Source organism: Chrysochloris asiatica, unplaced genomic scaffold, assembly GCF_000296735.1.
Source record: "Chrysochloris asiatica unplaced genomic scaffold, ChrAsi1.0 scaffold00025, whole genome shotgun sequence".
In the NCBI taxonomy this organism is placed as follows: Eukaryota; Metazoa; Chordata; class Mammalia; order Afrosoricida; family Chrysochloridae; genus Chrysochloris; species Chrysochloris asiatica.
The window spans coordinates 11663464-11665096 of record NW_006408543.1 but is presented as its reverse complement, the minus strand read 5'-3'; the positions used below and the strand labels follow the sequence as shown (position 1 = coordinate 11665096).

Genomic DNA, 1633 nt, shown 5'->3' with positions numbered 1-1633 from the left:
TCATTTGATTTCTTGACTGCTGCTTCCATGAATGTTGAATGTTGATCCGAGCAAAATGAAGTCTTTGACAAGTTCAATCTTTTCTCCATTTATATGGGTGTTATTTACTGATCCCATAGTGAGGAGTTTTGTTTTCTTTACATTGACAGGCAACCTATACCTAAAGCTGTGGTCTTTGATCTTCAACAATTAGTGTAAATGGATAAAAGTTCAGGTGTCAGCAGGGCTGTGCTCATGGAGATTTGTGTGGAGAACACATTTCCTGTTCCACCTCTGGAGGCTGCCTACATGCCTTGTTATGTGACCCCTACCTCACACCCCTTTTGCCTCTTACTTCCATCATCACAATTCCCATTTCCATTGTCAGATCCCCTTTTACTTCCCTTGTATAAAAGCTCTGTGATTACCATTACCTGAATTAAGTGAACGATCTCCTATTCTCACGATCCTTCTTTCTGCACCGTCTGTAAAGTCTACTTGACCATTAACAGTAGCCATCACAGTGTCCAGGATGCAGGTATCTGTGGAGACTACAGCCAACCATAGGAGTATTCATGGTGTAGAAGTTAGGTTTAAAGACAGCAACTTTCTTGACTCACTATTTTTTTAATTCCTCCAGCAACGTTGGAGGAACTCTTTCCTATGGGACAAGGACAAGGGAATTGAGCTTCTAGGGGTATACCGCTCATAAAGCTCCCAGTTCCTGGTCCTGAAAAGCAGCCCATGAAGACGTAAATCACCAGATTCAGGCAGCTGTTAAGGAAGCAAATAAGTTGGCAAACTGCAGGCCCAGGTCTGAGGAGTCCTCCCAGAAGCAGCCATGGAGAGCCTGCACCCGGATCAGGAAGTCCATGAAGGCAAAGAAGTGGTAAGGTGTCCAGCAGACCAGGAAAGTGACCACGAGTGTGAGGATCAGCACTGTGGTCTTTCTGTCCGTGGGATCCCCACACCTCGTCCTGAGGACCTCTGCCCACCTGCGCAGGGAGGCCAGGATGTGGTGGTTGAAGAAGACAATGGCAGCCAGAGGCAGGAGGAACCCCAGCATGTTCAACTCCACCATCCTTACAAGGTGCCAGGCTCAGGCCCTCTGGGGGAACTGGAGCACACAGGCTGAGATGTTCAGATCAGGGACTGCATCGATGGCTCACAGCAGGAACATGGGGACACTCAAAAGACCACTCCCCGACAGCCTAGATAAGGACACAGGTGACCTGGACCTGCTGTCGCTGCCACCGCCACCTCCAGCTGACCATCGGGTCCACCAGTACACAGTAACGATCCTGGCTGATGGCCACCACCAGGAAGATGCTGATGAACATATTGGCAAACTATAGAAATCCCATGCACAATAGAGCAAATCACAGACTGGTCCTACACTAGCCTCACAATTTTCATGTTTCAGCCTATTTTTACTGCCACTGTGTCAGTCCAGCTCCTTGGGGCCCTTCGTCTTTTTCATTGATCCTCCACTTTACCTAGCATAATGTTCTCCAGATACTGGTCCCTCCAAATAATATGTCCAAACTATGAGAGACGAAGTCTCGCCATCCTGGCTTCTAAGGAATATTCTGATTTTTCTTCTTCCAGCACAGATTTGTTTGTTCTCCTGGCAGTCCATAGTACTTTTAATATT

At 47.3% G+C, this 1633-nt stretch overlaps 1 pseudogene; it reads right to left on the bottom strand.

Annotated features, from left to right (window-relative positions):
• Positions 1 to 606: 606 nt before the first annotated feature.
• LOC102839791 lies at positions 607 to 1395 on the bottom strand (annotated as a pseudogene).
• Positions 1396 to 1633: the final 238 nt, after the last annotated feature.